The following is a 17458-nucleotide window of genomic DNA, read 5'->3' as shown; positions in this document are numbered from 1 at the left end:
CACAGATTAGACCAATGCATGCTGGACCAGGAATTCTTACATTCCTTTTTCCCAGGGGTCTGTCTCCACAGTGAACTAGGCCTAAGTCCATGGGCAAGAAAATTAAGTGGAGACACCTGGAAAAATTTAGAGGCCTATGAAGGAGGGGACCGTCAGAATCCAAGGCTCAATTTGGGGAGCCTCAAACACAAGGTTTCCTAGTCACTGACCAAGAGAGGTCTTCTCCCTCAGTAACCACGAGCCCCAAACACAGCCCAGAACGGGGGAGGCAAGTTTGCATACCTCTGGTCGTGACCCAAGAGACCAGATCAGGAAAACTGAAGCCTGGGCTCTTTCTCACAGTCTGGGGAAATCAGGCGTTGGGTGTCCATGCCTACATCTTACCTCCTCCCCAGAGGGTGGCTTCTGAGCCACCCTAAAAAGAACTAAGTTCTCTGGGCTCTGGGGGAGCTTTAAGATGCTGGGGGTGGGTGACAGGGAAAGGAAAATTGCTCTAAACTCTAAAGCACTGCTCTCCAATAGCATTTTCCATGATGATGGAAACGTTCTAAATCTGTGCTGTCCAATACAGTATCCGCTAGCTCCATGTGACTACTGAGCACTTAGAAGATCATGACACTGAGGAACAGAATTTTTTTCTTTTTTTGGCCAAGCCATGAAGCTTGCAGGGACTGAGTTCCCCGACCAGGGATTGAACCCCGGCCACAGCAGTGAAAGCGCCAAGTCCCAACAACTGGACCACCAGGGAACAGAATTGGACGCCAGGGAAATTCTGTTCCCTGAGGAAGAGAATTTTTAACTTTTTCACTTAATTTTTAACAGAATTACTTTTCCTTAAGTTTAACTAATTTATATTCTAATAGGCATATTTGGCTAGTGGCTACTGTAATTGACAATGCAGCTCTAGGGCCTTGGGGATAACGGATTTAGCTAGGCAGCGATGGAGGGAAAGCAGGGATAGTTTAGGTCCTCATCAGGCCCTGTGGGATGGGGCTGGGGTGGATGTCCTCACACAACCACAGAACACTTCTCTTGTCTCTTTATTCCTCATGCATATCTGTCCCCTGATATCCCCACTCCTTGATGGTCTCCGGTGAGTTGTTGGATGTCTCTCGGTGAAGGCGCCTGGGAGACAGAGCTTCGCATTTGTCCCTGCCCGCTCTGAACTGTCTCTGGCGGGCGTCAAAGACCACATGCCCTAGCCGGGTGCCTGACCCAGGACAGTAGGGCTTCCAGCTGGTCTTGGGAGGCGTAGACATCTGGCGATAGCTCTGGCAGGCTGGAGGAACTGTATCCATGGGGTGGTACACCCAGTCTTGGCTGCCTGCTCGCCGGGAGGATGATTGCAGCTCAATCAGCACAGGTACCTCTGAGAAGGTTTGCAGGTCATTGTAGGTCAACTGAGCCTTGGGAGAGCAGGAGTTCTGACTGGGTGGGACAGAAGTCCATGGTATGTGCTGCCCTGCATCCTCCTTTCGAGGAACTGCCTCAGATCTAAATAACTTTCGGGTCTGATGTGGGCCCAAAGCTTGGACAGAGTCAGTTCCTAGAGGGTTCTTGTGGAGGCCTGGATTTGGGGTAAGGCCTGGGTTTCTGCAAAGTCTACTCTCGTTTGCAGGGCCTGGGGTCCTTTGGAGGACAGAGCCTTGGTTGAGGTCTAGAGTCTCACGAAGTTCAGGGGGTTGGGGCTGGTTTGGGGTTTGGGACGTCGTGGCTAACTGGGGAGGGATGGGGCCCTGGGAAGAGAGGACAGACGGAGGAGACTTGGAGGTTGGGGGAAAGGTGGGGGGTTGTATTAAGGCGGAGGGCTTCTGGTGGTTGCTGTGTTGATGAAGGACAAAGGATCCGGGAGAAACAAGAGGCAGAGAAAGAGTGCATGGTGGAGGCATGGCGCATGGTGAGCTCTGGGCACTGGTTGGAGAATGGAAGCAAGGTTGAGAAGGTGCAGCATCCTTGGAGTACACCAGGAATTTGGGGTAGACTGGAGCCTGGGGGTCCGTGTTTCTCTTCTCAGAACTGCAAGGATGGAAGCTGCAGTAAGGGAAGGTCTTGGACTGCACAAATTTGCCTTTGGCATCATTTGAGGTCTTCCATTCCATATTCCCCAACTCCAGGTAACCCAGTATGGATCCTGTGGAGGGCTTGGCACTGTCCCCACTACATTGCTTCAGTGTTTGCTCAGCTGTACCAGAGCTCACCAGACCATGCCCCTCTTGGGGCCTGGAGACGGTACCCAAGTCCTTTCTGGAGTACCCAGAGTTCTGAGGGGGACACACATGGACCACGTTCTGCTTTACCCTGCGGGCATCGTAGACCACCTGGCCGGAGGAGAGGCCTTGGCTGAAGGCAGACAAGGTAGAGGGAATAGAAGCTAGGATGGGGGTAGGGGTGGTGGAAGGGACTGGAGTGGTCGTCAGGGCCATGACCAGCACTGGGACAGAGGTTGTGGCAGAGATCGGGACAGGGGCTGGTGTAGGGGCTAGGGCAGGAGTAGTAGCAGGGGCAGAAGTTGGGGGAGGGACTGGGGCCGAAGGTGGGGGAGGGACCAGAGTGTTGGCATGGGTATAGGTCAGATGAGCATGGGTCAGGGTGCAGACAGAAGTGTGGCCCAGGGACTGGACTGAGGCATTGGAGGGGGCCTGGGCTTGGGCCTGGGCTGGGGTATGGGCTGAGGGATGCTCAGGGCCATGGACCTGGGCAGGGCTGCGCTCAGGGGTGAGGGCTGGGGAGGGGGTCTGGGCCTGGGGGGTGGTGTGCTCAGGGGGGTGGAACGTGGAGCAAGTCTGGGCCTGAGGTGGGGCGTGCTCAGAGGGCTGGGTTGAGGAGAAGTTCTGGGCCTTGGCAGGTGTGCGCCCAGTGGGGTCCACTGGGCAGAAGGCCTGGGCCTGGGCGGAAGTGTGCTCATGGGCGTGGCCTCGGGAGCAGGTCTCGGCCTGGGGGGGGGTGTGCTCAGGCGGGTGGGCTGAGGAGAGGGTCTGGGCCTTGGCAGGAGCATGCGCAGGGGGCTGAACTGGGGGGCGGGTCTGGGCCCGGGCTGGGGCCTGGGCTGGGTCATAGTCTGGGGTCTTCGTCTTGCTCTCTTGGGGCAGGCGGAGTGGAAGCACGTCCACCTTGCTCATCCTGCGGAGCGTGGAAGATGTCTCTTGCCTGGAGTAAAAGGTGGCTCGGGACTTTAAGGCTGTGACCGGAGGGGCCTCGCCAGCTCCCACTACCCCCTCCTTCCACAGTCCCCGTGGAGCCTCCATGGGAGCCCCAGCCCGTCCACACTGAGGCGGCATCCAGCAGCACCCAGAAGCCTTCTTATGTTTTGTGACTGGTATCCAGGAGTCAAGGTGGTTTGGGTGCCCGAGCAGGAAGCTTGGGCGATGGCGGAAGCGGGAAGAAACTCTTGAGCACAGGTTGTTGGGATCCACGGAGCTGCGCAGGCACATGCGATGGCTGCCTACACAGCTGGCTTGCTTGTCTGCGGGGAAAGGCGAGATGGGACAGGGCCTGGGTTCCTGAGGGGCTGAGAATCGAGGCAGGGATAGAAGAAAGGGGACAGGCCCACGTCCCCTGAGCCCACGCTGGCGCCCACTCACCTTTGGGGAAAACGTGATGGAAGAGTGTCCGCAAGGAGCTCTTCAGATGCCTCCAGAGCTGAGGGAAGCAGGGGAGGGGGGAGGCCGGGAGCAGGGTGAGCCCTGAAATCCAACCCTTGTCCGGCCACACCCCAGCAGCCCTCCCACCTCAGCCCCTTCAAGACCCCAGGGCTCCCCCAACCCCACTGCCCTGATCCTGCCCTGACCAGAGTCACCACGTTGATCCCCACGTTGAGCAAGATGAAGCTGCCCAGGATCAGAAGAATTGAGTCTCCTAGGTCCTGGCATTTCCTGGGGTTGGTGCCAGAGCACGGCTGGGCTCGGTAGTGGGTTTGCTCACCCATGGCCGCGGGTCCCAGGACTGCCTGGGCCCCCTGGCCTCCACATACTCACTGGGAGCCAGAGGGGGAGAAGGACTGGGTCATAATGGGGCAGGTGGTTGGGGTCACAATGAGGGAGGGGGAGGAAAAGGAGGGCCCAGGGTGGCATTCGCTGGTAACCAGGGTCAGGTAAGCTGAGCCTGGACAGTCAAACAGGGCCCGGAGGCCGGCCCACCTCCCCTCGAGTGGTCAATCATTCACTCACCACCCTCTGGCTCACTTGTTCAAATGACACATTCCATCTCTTGGCCCCTCCTGAGACTAGGAAGACCTTGGCCTCAGAGCCCTGGGGAAGGCCTGGCTGGAGTCCAGAGCCTCAGCCTTCTTCATGCCCTTCACTGGGCGTGGAGCTGGACCTGCCCAGATGTGGAACCTCCCAGTTTGGAAGCAGCTTCTTGTATGAGGCTCTCTGGGGACAGGGACAGCTGAGACACAGAGGAGGTGCCCAGAGACCAGTGGTTTGGAGTCTGCAGCTGCAGATCTACTTAGTGCATGGTATAGGACCAGGAGGGGCCTGCTGGCAGGACTGTGGCCACTAAACCAAGGGGACCCTCAGGCCCAGAAGGGGACACTGGCTTCTTATTGCAGGAAGCCAAGGGCAGGGACCCAGGCTGGCAGAAGGAGTGGCGCTTCCAAGCCACAGACCACCAATGTTTCCTGGACTCTGGCGCTCTTTATTCCTCTCGCCATGCCCTGCCGCCCCCCGCCCCCGCCCCCGTTTGCTGCTGCTCAGTTCATTTTTCCCAGTCTGGCTCCCGTGCAGAGGGGGCCTCGAGGCCGAGGTGGAAGGCGGCAGCGAGTTGGCCCGCGCTCGGCTCTCCTGCACTTGCCGCTTCAGCTCCAGGCTGTCATACACCTGGTAGCTGGCATTGCCCCCCGGGTTCCGGCTGAGTGGCATGAAGGTGGGCCGGGGCGGAAGGTGCTCGGTAGCCTGGACGTCGGGCAGGGACTGGGAGGAGCGGACGAGCAGCGCTGAGCTGGGAGCCGGGGCCCGCCGGTACGAGGCCTCGGCCAGCACCGTGAGGGAGGCGGAGGTGGTCAGAGGGCGCCGAACGGACAGCATCTCGGCCCATTCGGCCGCCCGGCGCCGAACTCCTTGGGGTTAGACCAGAGGCCTAATAGGATGGATCTGAATAGCAAACAATAATAATGAGGGACATACACTAGGGCATGCGGAGAAATAGGGGACTCTACCTCTCACTTGGGAGTAGAGGAGCCCTGGTCATTTAAATCTAGAAGGGTTCTTGCATGCAATTATAACTTCATTTTAGAGGTGAGACTGCAAGCCTAGAAAGGTTGCACATGACTTGTCCAAGGGCAGAGCTGAGCCAGAGAGGTGTTGGAAATGGGCTCTCCCGCTGGGACGTATCTCCTTGGAATCGGTGGTGGTAATGTTAGACAAGAACACACCGATAGTGTGCCTGTAGTGACCCAGGGATGGACATCTGACTCAGGGAAGGGACATATTAGTGTTGCCCACCTCAGACACACAAGTGGTGGCAGGGAAAACACTTTGCCATCTCGCAGCTTATGTGTGTATACAGAAGAGTTATCAGGACTGAAAATCAAGTCCAGAGGAAACTCCAGCTGGGCTAGGGCAGGGCAATGAAAAATTATGAGGGGAAGGAAATTGCTTTCAGCGGCCAGTGCTATCATGGACACAGCTTAAGTCCAGGCTGAAACTAGGAGCCAGAATAATAGGACAGAAAGATAGGACACCAGGGACACGCTCACAGATTAGACCAATGCATGCTGGACCAGGAATTCTTTTTTTTTTTTTTTTTTTTCTTAATTTATTTATTTATTTTTGGCTGCATTGGGTCTTCGTTGCTGCACGCGGGCTTTCTCTAGTTGCAGCGGGTGGGGGCTACGCCTGGCTGCGGGGCGCGGGCCTCTCATTGCGGTGGCTTCTCTTGTGGCAGAGCACGGGCCCTAGGCACACGGGCTTCAGCAGTTGTGGCTCATGGGCTCTAGAGCACAGGCTCAGTATTTGTGGCACACGGGCTTAGCTGTTCCGCGGCATGTGGGATCTTCCCGGACCAGGGCTCGAACCCGTGTCCCCTGCACCGGCAGGCAGATTCCCAACCACTGTGCCACCAGGGAAGCCCCACCAGGAATTCTTACATTCCTTTTTCCCAGGGGTCTGTCTCCACAGTGAACTAGGCCTAAGTCCATGGGCAAGAAAATTAAGTGGAGACACCTGGAAAAAATTAGAGGCCTATGAAGGAGGGGACCGTCAGAATCCAAGGCTCAATTTGGGGAGCCTCAAACACAAGGTTTCCTAGTCACTGACCAAGAGAGGTCTTCTCCCTCAGTAACCACGAGCCCCAAACACAGCCCAGAACGGGGGAGGCAAGTTTGCATACCTCTGGTCGTGACCCAAGAGACCAGATCAGGAAAACTGAAGCCTGGGCTCTTTCTCACAGTCTGGGGAAATCAGGCGTTGGGTGTCCATGCCTACATCTTACCTCCTCCCCAGAGGGTGGCTTCTGAGCCACCCTAAAAAGAACTAAGTTCTCTGGGCTCTGGGGGAGCTTTAAGATGCTGGGGGTGGGTGACAGGGAAAGGAAAATTGCTCTAAACTCTAAAGCACTGCTCTCCAATAGCATTTTCCATGATGATGGAAACGTTCTAAATCTGTGCTGTCCAATACAGTATCCGCTAGCTCCATGTGACTACTGAGCACTTAGAAGATCATGACACTGAGGAACAGAATTTTTTTCTTTTTTTGGCCAAGCCATGAAGCTTGCAGGGACTGAGTTCCCCGACCAGGGATTGAACCCCGGCCACAGCAGTGAAAGCGCCAAGTCCCAACAACTGGACCACCAGGGAACAGAATTGGACGCCAGGGAAATTCTGTTCCCTGAGGAAGAGAATTTTTAACTTTTTCACTTAATTTTTAACAGAATTACTTTTCCTTAAGTTTAACTAATTTATATTCTAATAGGCATATTTGGCTAGTGGCTACTGTAATTGACAATGCAGCTCTAGGGCCTTGGGGATAACGGATTTAGCTAGGCAGCGATGGAGGGAAAGCAGGGATAGTTTAGGTCCTCATCAGGCCCTGTGGGATGGGGCTGGGGTGGATGTCCTCACACAACCACAGAACACTTCTCTTGTCTCTTTATTCCTCATGCATATCTGTCCCCTGATATCCCCACTCCTTGATGGTCTCCGGTGAGTTGTTGAATGTCTCTCGGTGAAGGCGCCTGGGAGACAGAGCTTCGCATTTGTCCCTGCCCGCTCTGAACTGTCTCTGGCGGGCGTCAAAGACCACATGCCCTAGCCGGGTGCCTGACCCAGGACAGTAGGGCTTCCAGCTGGTCTTGGGAGGCGTAGACATCTGGCGATAGCTCTGGCAGGCTGGAGGAACTGTATCCATGGGGTGGTACACCCAGTCTTGGCTGCCTGCTCGCCGGGAGGATGATTGCAGCTCAATCAGCACAGGTACCTCTGAGAAGGTTTGCAGGTCATTGTAGGTCAACTGAGCCTTGGGAGAGCAGGAGTTCTGACTGGGTGGGACAGAAGTCCATGGTATGTGCTGCCCTGCATCCTCCTTTCGAGGAACTGCCTCAGATCTAAATAACTTTCGGGTCTGATGTGGGCCCAAAGCTTGGACAGAGTCAGTTCCTAGAGGGTTCTTGTGGAGGCCTGGATTTGGGGTAAGGCCTGGGTTTCTGCAAAGTCTACTCTCGTTTGCAGGGCCTGGGGTCCTTTGGAGGACAGAGCCTTGGTTGAGGTCTAGAGTCTCACGAAGTTCAGGGGGTTGGGGCTGGTTTGGGATTTGGGACGTCGTGGCTAACTGGGGAGGGATGGGGCCCTGGGAAGAGAGGACAGACGGAGGAGACTTGGAGGTTGGGGGAAAGGTGGGGGGTTGTATTAAGGCGGAGGGCTTCTGGTGGTTGCTGTGTTGATGAAGGACAAAGGATCCGGGAGAAACAAGAGGCAGAGAAAGAGTGCATGGTGGAGGCATGGCGCATGGTGAGCTCTGGGCACTGGTTGGAGAATGGAAGCAAGGTTGAGAAGGTGCAGCATCCTTGGAGTACACCAGGAATTTGGGGTAGACTGGAGCCTGGGGGTCCGTGTTTCTCTTCTCAGAACTGCAAGGATGGAAGCTGCAGTAAGGGAAGGTCTTGGACTGCACAAATTTGCCTTTGGCATCATTTGAGGTCTTCCATTCCATATTCCCCAACTCCAGGTAACCCAGTATGGATCCTGTGGAGGGCTTGGCACTGTCCCCACTACATTGCTTCAGTGTTTGCTCAGCTGTACCAGAGCTCACCAGACCATGCCCCTCTTGGGGCCTGGAGACGGTACCCAAGTCCTTTCTGGAGTACCCAGAGTTCTGAGGGGGACACACATGGACCACGTTCTGCTTTACCCTGCGGGCATCGTAGACCACCTGGCCGGAGGAGAGGCCTTGGCTGAAGGCAGACAAGGTAGAGGGAATAGAAGCTAGGATGGGGGTAGGGGTGGTGGAAGGGACTGGAGTGGTCGTCAGGGCCATGACCAGCACTGGGACAGAGGTTGTGGCAGAGATCGGGACAGGGGCTGGTGTAGGGGCTAGGGCAGGAGTAGTAGCAGGGGCAGAAGTTGGGGGAGGGACTGGGGCCGAAGGTGGGGGAGGGACCAGAGTGTTGGCATGGGTATAGGTCAGATGAGCATGGGTCAGGGTGCAGACAGAAGTGTGGCCCAGGGACTGGACTGAGGCATTGGAGGGGGCCTGGGCTTGGGCCTGGGCTGGGGTATGGGCTGAGGGATGCTCAGGGCCATGGACCTGGGCAGGGCTGCGCTCAGGGGTGAGGGCTGGGGAGGGGGTCTGGGCCTGGGGGGTGGTGTGCTCAGGGGGGTGGAACGTGGAGCAAGTCTGGGCCTGAGGTGGGGCGTGCTCAGAGGGCTGGGTTGAGGAGAAGTTCTGGGCCTTGGCAGGTGTGCGCCCAGTGGGGTCCACTGGGCAGAAGGCCTGGGCCTGGGCGGAAGTGTGCTCATGGGCGTGGCCTCGGGAGCAGGTCTCGGCCTGGGGGGGGGTGTGCTCAGGCGGGTGGGCTGAGGAGAGGGTCTGGGCCTTGGCAGGAGCATGCGCAGGGGGCTGAACTGGGGGGCGGGTCTGGGCCCGGGCTGGGGCCTGGGCTGGGTCATAGTCTGGGGTCTTCGTCTTGCTCTCTTGGGGCAGGCGGAGTGGAAGCACGTCCACCTTGCTCATCCTGCGGAGCGTGGAAGATGTCTCTTGCCTGGAGTAAAAGGTGGCTCGGGACTTTAAGGCTGTGACCGGAGGGGCCTCGCCAGCTCCCACTACCCCCTCCTTCCACAGTCCCCGTGGAGCCTCCATGGGAGCCCCAGCCCGTCCACACTGAGGCGGCATCCAGCAGCACCCAGAAGCCTTCTTATGTTTTGTGACTGGTATCCAGGAGTCAAGGTGGTTTGGGTGCCCGAGCAGGAAGCTTGGGCGATGGCGGAAGCGGGAAGAAACTCTTGAGCACAGGTTGTTGGGATCCACGGAGCTGCGCAGGCACATGCGATGGCTGCCTACACAGCTGGCTTGCTTGTCTGCGGGGAAAGGCGAGATGGGACAGGGCCTGGGTTCCTGAGGGGCTGAGAATCGAGGCAGGGATAGAAGAAAGGGGACAGGCCCACGTCCCCTGAGCCCACGCTGGCGCCCACTCACCTTTGGGGAAAACGTGATGGAAGAGTGTCCGCAAGGAGCTCTTCAGATGCCTCCAGAGCTGAGGGAAGCAGGGGAGGGGGGAGGCCGGGAGCAGGGTGAGCCCTGAAATCCAACCCTTGTCCGGCCACACCCCAGCAGCCCTCCCACCTCAGCCCCTTCAAGACCCCAGGGCTCCCCCAACCCCACTGCCCTGATCCTGCCCTGACCAGAGTCACCACGTTGATCCCCACGTTGAGCAAGATGAAGCTGCCCAGGATCAGAAGAATTGAGTCTCCTAGGTCCTGGCATTTCCTGGGGTTGGTGCCAGAGCACGGCTGGGCTCGGTAGTGGGTTTGCTCACCCATGGCCGCGGGTCCCAGGACTGCCTGGGCCCCCTGGCCTCCACATACTCACTGGGAGCCAGAGGGGGAGAAGGACTGGGTCATAATGGGGCAGGTGGTTGGGGTCACAATGAGGGAGGGGGAGGAAAAGGAGGGCCCAGGGTGGCATTCGCTGGTAACCAGGGTCAGGTAAGCTGAGCCTGGACAGTCAAACAGGGCCCGGAGGCCGGCCCACCTCCCCTCGAGTGGTCAATCATTCACTCACCACCCTCTGGCTCACTTGTTCAAATGACACATTCCATCTCTTGGCCCCTCCTGAGACTAGGAAGACCTTGGCCTCAGAGCCCTGGGGAAGGCCTGGCTGGAGTCCAGAGCCTCAGCCTTCTTCATGCCCTTCACTGGGCGTGGAGCTGGACCTGCCCAGATGTGGAACCTCCCAGTTTGGAAGCAGCTTCTTGTATGAGGCTCTCTGGGGACAGGGACAGCTGAGACACAGAGGAGGTGCCCAGAGACCAGTGGTTTGGAGTCTGCAGCTGCAGATCTACTTAGTGCATGGTATAGGACCAGGAGGGACCTGCTGGCAGGACTGTGACCACTAAACCAAGGGGACCCTCAGGCCCAGAAGGGGACACTGGCTTCTTATTGCAGGAAGCCAAGGGCAGGGACCCAGGCTGGCAGAAGGAGTGGCGCTTCCAAGCCACAGACCACCAATGTTTCCTGGACTCTGGCGCTCTTTATTCCTCTCGCCATGCCCTGCCGCCCCCCGCCCCCGCCCCCGTTTGCTGCTGCTCAGTTCATTTTTCCCAGTCTGGCTCCCGTGCAGAGGGGGCCTCGAGGCCGAGGTGGAAGGCGGCAGCGAGTTGGCCCGCGCTCGGCTCTCCTGCACTTGCCGCTTCAGCTCCAGGCTGTCATACACCTGGTAGCTGGCATTGCCCCCCGGGTTCCGGCTGAGTGGCATGAAGGTGGGCCGGGGCGGAAGGTGCTCGGTAGCCTGGACGTCGGGCAGGGACTGGGAGGAGCGGACGAGCAGCGCTGAGCTGGGAGCCGGGGCCCGCCGGTACGAGGCCTCGGCCAGCACCGTGAGGGAGGCGGAGGTGGTCAGAGGGCGCCGAACGGACAGCATCTCGGCCCATTCGGCCGCCCGGCGCCGAACTCCTTGGGGTTAGACCAGAGGCCTAATAGGATGGATCTGAATAGCAAACAATAATAATGAGGGACATACACTAGGGCATGCGGAGAAATAGGGGACTCTACCTCTCACTTGGGAGTAGAGGAGCCCTGGTCATTTAAATCTAGAAGGGTTCTTGCATGCAATTATAACTTCATTTTAGAGGTGAGACTGCAAGCCTAGAAAGGTTGCACATGACTTGTCCAAGGGCAGAGCTGAGCCAGAGAGGTGTTGGAAATGGGCTCTCCCGCTGGGACGTATCTCCTTGGAATCGGTGGTGGTAATGTTAGACAAGAACACACCGATAGTGTGCCTGTAGTGACCCAGGGATGGACATCTGACTCAGGGAAGGGACATATTAGTGTTGCCCACCTCAGACACACAAGTGGTGGCAGGGAAAACACTTTGCCATCTCGCAGCTTATGTGTGTATACAGAAGAGTTATCAGGACTGAAAATCAAGTCCAGAGGAAACTCCAGCTGGGCTAGGGCAGGGCAATGAAAAATTATGAGGGGAAGGAAATTGCTTTCAGCGGCCAGTGCTATCATGGACACAGCTTAAGTCCAGGCTGAAACTAGGAGCCAGAATAATAGGACAGAAAGATAGGACACCAGGGACACGCTCACAGATTAGACCAATGCATGCTGGACCAGGAATTCTTTTTTTTTTTTTTTTTTTTCTTAATTTATTTATTTATTTTTGGCTGCATTGGGTCTTCGTTGCTGCACGCGGGCTTTCTCTAGTTGCAGCGGGTGGGGGCTACGCCTGGCTGCGGGGCGCGGGCCTCTCATTGCGGTGGCTTCTCTTGTGGCAGAGCACGGGCCCTAGGCACACGGGCTTCAGCAGTTGTGGCTCATGGGCTCTAGAGCACAGGCTCAGTATTTGTGGCACACGGGCTTAGCTGTTCCGCGGCATGTGGGATCTTCCCGGACCAGGGCTCGAACCCGTGTCCCCTGCACCGGCAGGCAGATTCCCAACCACTGTGCCACCAGGGAAGCCCCACCAGGAATTCTTACATTCCTTTTTCCCAGGGGTCTGTCTCCACAGTGAACTAGGCCTAAGTCCATGGGCAAGAAAATTAAGTGGAGACACCTGGAAAAAATTAGAGGCCTATGAAGGAGGGGACCGTCAGAATCCAAGGCTCAATTTGGGGAGCCTCAAACACAAGGTTTCCTAGTCACTGACCAAGAGAGGTCTTCTCCCTCAGTAACCACGAGCCCCAAACACAGCCCAGAACGGGGGAGGCAAGTTTGCATACCTCTGGTCGTGACCCAAGAGACCAGATCAGGAAAACTGAAGCCTGGGCTCTTTCTCACAGTCTGGGGAAATCAGGCGTTGGGTGTCCATGCCTACATCTTACCTCCTCCCCAGAGGGTGGCTTCTGAGCCACCCTAAAAAGAACTAAGTTCTCTGGGCTCTGGGGGAGCTTTAAGATGCTGGGGGTGGGTGACAGGGAAAGGAAAATTGCTCTAAACTCTAAAGCACTGCTCTCCAATAGCATTTTCCATGATGATGGAAACGTTCTAAATCTGTGCTGTCCAATACAGTATCCGCTAGCTCCATGTGACTACTGAGCACTTAGAAGATCATGACACTGAGGAACAGAATTTTTTTCTTTTTTTGGCCAAGCCATGAAGCTTGCAGGGACTGAGTTCCCCGACCAGGGATTGAACCCCGGCCACAGCAGTGAAAGCGCCAAGTCCCAACAACTGGACCACCAGGGAACAGAATTGGACGCCAGGGAAATTCTGTTCCCTGAGGAAGAGAATTTTTAACTTTTTCACTTAATTTTTAACAGAATTACTTTTCCTTAAGTTTAACTAATTTATATTCTAATAGGCATATTTGGCTAGTGGCTACTGTAATTGACAATGCAGCTCTAGGGCCTTGGGGATAACGGATTTAGCTAGGCAGCGATGGAGGGAAAGCAGGGATAGTTTAGGTCCTCATCAGGCCCTGTGGGATGGGGCTGGGGTGGATGTCCTCACACAACCACAGAACACTTCTCTTGTCTCTTTATTCCTCATGCATATCTGTCCCCTGATATCCCCACTCCTTGATGGTCTCCGGTGAGTTGTTGGATGTCTCTCGGTGAAGGCGCCTGGGAGACAGAGCTTCGCATTTGTCCCTGCCCGCTCTGAACTGTCTCTGGCGGGCGTCAAAGACCACATGCCCTAGCCGGGTGCCTGACCCAGGACAGTAGGGCTTCCAGCTGGTCTTGGGAGGCGTAGACATCTGGCGATAGCTCTGGCAGGCTGGAGGAACTGTATCCATGGGGTGGTACACCCAGTCTTGGCTGCCTGCTCGCCGGGAGGATGATTGCAGCTCAATCAGCACAGGTACCTCTGAGAAGGTTTGCAGGTCATTGTAGGTCAACTGAGCCTTGGGAGAGCAGGAGTTCTGACTGGGTGGGACAGAAGTCCATGGTATGTGCTGCCCTGCATCCTCCTTTCGAGGAACTGCCTCAGATCTAAATAACTTTCGGGTCTGATGTGGGCCCAAAGCTTGGACAGAGTCAGTTCCTAGAGGGTTCTTGTGGAGGCCTGGATTTGGGGTAAGGCCTGGGTTTCTGCAAAGTCTACTCTCGTTTGCAGGGCCTGGGGTCCTTTGGAGGACAGAGCCTTGGTTGAGGTCTAGAGTCTCACGAAGTTCAGGGGGTTGGGGCTGGTTTGGGATTTGGGACGTCGTGGCTAACTGGGGAGGGATGGGGCCCTGGGAAGAGAGGACAGACGGAGGAGACTTGGAGGTTGGGGGAAAGGTGGGGGGTTGTATTAAGGCGGAGGGCTTCTGGTGGTTGCTGTGTTGATGAAGGACAAAGGATCCGGGAGAAACAAGAGGCAGAGAAAGAGTGCATGGTGGAGGCATGGCGCATGGTGAGCTCTGGGCACTGGTTGGAGAATGGAAGCAAGGTTGAGAAGGTGCAGCATCCTTGGAGTACACCAGGAATTTGGGGTAGACTGGAGCCTGGGGGTCCGTGTTTCTCTTCTCAGAACTGCAAGGATGGAAGCTGCAGTAAGGGAAGGTCTTGGACTGCACAAATTTGCCTTTGGCATCATTTGAGGTCTTCCATTCCATATTCCCCAACTCCAGGTAACCCAGTATGGATCCTGTGGAGGGCTTGGCACTGTCCCCACTACATTGCTTCAGTGTTTGCTCAGCTGTACCAGAGCTCACCAGACCATGCCCCTCTTGGGGCCTGGAGACGGTACCCAAGTCCTTTCTGGAGTACCCAGAGTTCTGAGGGGGACACACATGGACCACGTTCTGCTTTACCCTGCGGGCATCGTAGACCACCTGGCCGGAGGAGAGGCCTTGGCTGAAGGCAGACAAGGTAGAGGGAATAGAAGCTAGGATGGGGGTAGGGGTGGTGGAAGGGACTGGAGTGGTCGTCAGGGCCATGACCAGCACTGGGACAGAGGTTGTGGCAGAGATCGGGACAGGGGCTGGTGTAGGGGCTAGGGCAGGAGTAGTAGCAGGGGCAGAAGTTGGGGGAGGGACTGGGGCCGAAGGTGGGGGAGGGACCAGAGTGTTGGCATGGGTATAGGTCAGATGAGCATGGGTCAGGGTGCAGACAGAAGTGTGGCCCAGGGACTGGACTGAGGCATTGGAGGGGGCCTGGGCTTGGGCCTGGGCTGGGGTATGGGCTGAGGGATGCTCAGGGCCATGGACCTGGGCAGGGCTGCGCTCAGGGGTGAGGGCTGGGGAGGGGGTCTGGGCCTGGGGGGTGGTGTGCTCAGGGGGGTGGAACGTGGAGCAAGTCTGGGCCTGAGGTGGGGCGTGCTCAGAGGGCTGGGTTGAGGAGAAGTTCTGGGCCTTGGCAGGTGTGCGCCCAGTGGGGTCCACTGGGCAGAAGGCCTGGGCCTGGGCGGAAGTGTGCTCATGGGCGTGGCCTCGGGAGCAGGTCTCGGCCTGGGGGGGGGTGTGCTCAGGCGGGTGGGCTGAGGAGAGGGTCTGGGCCTTGGCAGGAGCATGCGCAGGGGGCTGAACTGGGGGGCGGGTCTGGGCCCGGGCTGGGGCCTGGGCTGGGTCATAGTCTGGGGTCTTCGTCTTGCTCTCTTGGGGCAGGCGGAGTGGAAGCACGTCCACCTTGCTCATCCTGCGGAGCGTGGAAGATGTCTCTTGCCTGGAGTAAAAGGTGGCTCGGGACTTTAAGGCTGTGACCGGAGGGGCCTCGCCAGCTCCCACTACCCCCTCCTTCCACAGTCCCCGTGGAGCCTCCATGGGAGCCCCAGCCCGTCCACACTGAGGCGGCATCCAGCAGCACCCAGAAGCCTTCTTATGTTTTGTGACTGGTATCCAGGAGTCAAGGTGGTTTGGGTGCCCGAGCAGGAAGCTTGGGCGATGGCGGAAGCGGGAAGAAACTCTTGAGCACAGGTTGTTGGGATCCACGGAGCTGCGCAGGCACATGCGATGGCTGCCTACACAGCTGGCTTGCTTGTCTGCGGGGAAAGGCGAGATGGGACAGGGCCTGGGTTCCTGAGGGGCTGAGAATCGAGGCAGGGATAGAAGAAAGGGGACAGGCCCACGTCCCCTGAGCCCACGCTGGCGCCCACTCACCTTTGGGGAAAACGTGATGGAAGAGTGTCCGCAAGGAGCTCTTCAGATGCCTCCAGAGCTGAGGGAAGCAGGGGAGGGGGGAGGCCGGGAGCAGGGTGAGCCCTGAAATCCAACCCTTGTCCGGCCACACCCCAGCAGCCCTCCCACCTCAGCCCCTTCAAGACCCCAGGGCTCCCCCAACCCCACTGCCCTGATCCTGCCCTGACCAGAGTCACCACGTTGATCCCCACGTTGAGCAAGATGAAGCTGCCCAGGATCAGAAGAATTGAGTCTCCTAGGTCCTGGCATTTCCTGGGGTTGGTGCCAGAGCACGGCTGGGCTCGGTAGTGGGTTTGCTCACCCATGGCCGCGGGTCCCAGGACTGCCTGGGCCCCCTGGCCTCCACATACTCACTGGGAGCCAGAGGGGGAGAAGGACTGGGTCATAATGGGGCAGGTGGTTGGGGTCACAATGAGGGAGGGGGAGGAAAAGGAGGGCCCAGGGTGGCATTCGCTGGTAACCAGGGTCAGGTAAGCTGAGCCTGGACAGTCAAACAGGGCCCGGAGGCCGGCCCACCTCCCCTCGAGTGGTCAATCATTCACTCACCACCCTCTGGCTCACTTGTTCAAATGACACATTCCATCTCTTGGCCCCTCCTGAGACTAGGAAGACCTTGGCCTCAGAGCCCTGGGGAAGGCCTGGCTGGAGTCCAGAGCCTCAGCCTTCTTCATGCCCTTCACTGGGCGTGGAGCTGGACCTGCCCAGATGTGGAACCTCCCAGTTTGGAAGCAGCTTCTTGTATGAGGCTCTCTGGGGACAGGGACAGCTGAGACACAGAGGAGGTGCCCAGAGACCAGTGGTTTGGAGTCTGCAGCTGCAGATCTACTTAGTGCATGGTATAGGACCAGGAGGGACCTGCTGGCAGGACTGTGGCCACTAAACCAAGGGGACCCTCAGGCCCAGAAGGGGACACTGGCTTCTTATTGCAGGAAGCCAAGGGCAGGGACCCAGGCTGGCAGAAGGAGTGGCGCTTCCAAGCCACAGACCACCAATGTTTCCTGGACTCTGGCGCTCTTTATTCCTCTCGCCATGCCCTGCCGCCCCCCGCCCCCGCCCCCGTTTGCTGCTGCTCAGTTCATTTTTCCCAGTCTGGCTCCCGTGCAGAGGGGGCCTCGAGGCCGAGGTGGAAGGTGGCAGCGAGTTGGCCCGCGCTCGGCTCTCCTGCACTTGCCGCTTCAGCTCCAGGCTGTCATACACCTGGTAGCTGGCATTGCCCCCCGGGTTCCGGCTGAGTGGCATGAAGGTGGGCCGGGGCGGAAGGTGCTCGGTAGCCTGGACGTCGGGCAGGGACTGGGAGGAGCGGACGAGCAGCGCTGAGCTGGGAGCCGGGGCCCGCCGGTACGAGGCCTCGGCCAGCACCGTGAGGGAGGCGGAGGTGGTCAGAGGGCGCCGAACGGACAGCATGTCGGCCCATTCGGCCGCCCGGCGCCGAACTCCTTGGGGTTAGACCAGAGGCCTAATAGGATGGATCTGAATAGCAAACAATAATAATGAGGGACATACACTAGGGCATGCGGAGAAATAGGGGACTCTACCTCTCACTTGGGAGTAGAGGAGCCCTGGTCATTTAAATCTAGAAGGGTTCTTGCATGCAATTATAACTTCATTTTAGAGGTGAGACTGCAAGCCTAGAAAGGTTGCACATGACTTGTCCAAGGGCAGAGCTGAGCCAGAGAGGTGTTGGAAATGGGCTCTCCCGCTGGGACGTATCTCCTTGGAATCGGTGGTGGTAATGTTAGACAAGAACA

At 57.6% G+C, this 17458-nt stretch overlaps 3 pseudogenes across 3 annotated transcripts; all 3 read right to left on the bottom strand.

Annotated features, from left to right (window-relative positions):
• Window positions 1–171: 171 nt before the first annotated feature.
• On the bottom strand, window positions 172–4899 carry LOC309649972 (uncharacterized protein SPEM3 pseudogene; annotated as a pseudogene). Its single transcript has 3 exons — window positions 3788–4899; window positions 3582–3639; window positions 172–3463 (listed from the first exon to the last, which is right to left on the bottom strand). The product of its transcript is annotated as an uncharacterized protein SPEM3 pseudogene (transcript).
• Window positions 4900–7085: 2186 nt separating this feature from the next.
• On the bottom strand, window positions 7086–10508 carry LOC309649971 (uncharacterized protein SPEM3 pseudogene; annotated as a pseudogene). Its single transcript has 3 exons — window positions 9833–10508; window positions 9627–9684; window positions 7086–9508 (listed from the first exon to the last, which is right to left on the bottom strand). The product of its transcript is annotated as an uncharacterized protein SPEM3 pseudogene (transcript).
• Window positions 10509–13130: 2622 nt separating this feature from the next.
• Window positions 13131–16834, bottom strand: LOC309649970 (uncharacterized protein SPEM3 pseudogene; annotated as a pseudogene). The gene is made up of 3 exons: window positions 15878–16834; window positions 15672–15729; window positions 13131–15553 (listed from the first exon to the last, which is right to left on the bottom strand). The product of its transcript is annotated as an uncharacterized protein SPEM3 pseudogene (transcript).
• Window positions 16835–17458: the final 624 nt, after the last annotated feature.

Source organism: Balaenoptera physalus (assembly GCF_965194825.1).
Source record: "Balaenoptera physalus genome assembly, chromosome: 20".
Taxonomy (NCBI): Eukaryota; Metazoa; Chordata; class Mammalia; order Artiodactyla; family Balaenopteridae; genus Balaenoptera; species Balaenoptera physalus.
This window is presented reverse-complemented; position numbering and strand designations above follow the sequence as displayed.